Genomic DNA, 1,578 nt, shown 5'->3' on the forward strand with positions numbered 1-1,578 from the left:
TGTGCCGTGTTCCCCACGGAATTTAACCCAGAGGGTCTCCAGTCATCCACCCTGGTTGCCAATATCAGCTTGCAGGGACACGTAGCTTTCCTTAACATACAGAGCTACACCCCTGCCCCTTTTATCTACATGATCCCTCCTGTACAGGGTGTAGCCATCTATACCCGAGGTCCAGTTATGGGTGGAGTCCCACCAGGTCTCTGTTATCCCTATGACATCATAATTATTTGCATTGAGCAGGAGGACGAGCTCCTGCTTATTGCCCAAGCTCCTGGCATTTGTGTACAGGCAGGCAAGTGTCCCCTTGCCTTGCCCACAGATTGTACCAGGGCTGGGGGAGGGGTGAGGTCCCTTAAGTGCCTTGCCCCGCTGGCTTTACAACGGTTGCTCAGTGGGTCAGCAGTGGCAGTAGTCCCCCATCCCCCAACGGGCTTAGTTTAAAGCCTTGTGGAGCATGTCAGCCAGCCTGGCTGAGAAGAGCCTCCTCCCCAGGGGAGAGAGGTGGAGGCCATCTCTTCCCAGAAGCTCGCTCCCTCTCTTGCCAAAGAGTGGGTTGTGGTCATGGAAGCCAAAGCTTTCCTGATGACACCAGTGCCGCAGTGTTTGGTTGACTCTCCCTCCTCAGCCCATAGCCCAATGAGAACACCACCTGTGCCCCCAGACCCTTTAGCCCTGCTCCCAAATCCCTGTAGCACCTCATGACCTGGTTGGGAGCACTCCAAGCCATGTCATTGGTGCTCACATGAATAAGGAGCATAGGATAGTGGTCTGTGGACTGGAGGAGCTTAGGGATCTTCTCCGCAATGTCCTGGATGTGGGCTCCTGGGAAGCAGCAGACTTCCCGGGCTAAGGGGTCGGAGCAGCAGATTGCCCCCTCAGTCCCCCTCAGGATGGAGTCTCCCACAACAAACACCTTAATGTTTTGTCTTGGGGAGAGTGGGGGTGGTAGCTGCAGTTGAGCCTGTGTTGCCTGTGGGAGCTGGCAGCTCAGCAGTCCCTGCTGGAGCAGCAAGAGGTGTGTAGCTGTTGCTAAGCTCCGGCGGAGCAGGGGCGTTGGTGCAGTGGACATTAGGGCCCTTGACCACCTTGGTCCATGCCCCTGACTGGACAGAGTGGGAGGTCCCGGAGTCCTCCTTTGTCCTGGAGGGAGATGGTGGTCTACCCTCCGGCTCCCGGGAGAGAAGGGCCTGGCAGTAGGAGTCAATCTCCTGCTCACAGTCCCTGATGGCACGCAGACTCTGGACTGTGGCCTGGAGCTCCTCCAGGTGGTGCTCCAGAGACCCCAAAAGGGAGCAGACCCCACACGGGGAGGTGGCCATGCTCCTGGCTGCCAAAGCCTGAAAAAAGGACAGGCAGCTCGTGCAGCTGAGAGCCAGGGACTCCATCTGCTTGGAGGCCAGAAGCATGGGCTCTGTCTGGGTGGCGGTCTCTGAGGTGCTGGGGGGGGGGAGGCCACAGAGCCCAAGGAGACCCTCGGGGTGAGATGCGTGCCCATCTGTGTCATGCCTCTGGTAGGCTAGCTATGGCTGGGACTGTGTACCCTGGGGGATTCGCAGGTGGGGTCTTGGGCCCTCCCAC

This window comes from Crocodylus porosus, unplaced genomic scaffold (assembly GCF_001723895.1).
Source record: "Crocodylus porosus isolate Cpor-Errol unplaced genomic scaffold, CroPor_comp1, whole genome shotgun sequence".
Classification (NCBI taxonomy): Eukaryota; Metazoa; Chordata; order Crocodylia; family Crocodylidae; genus Crocodylus; species Crocodylus porosus.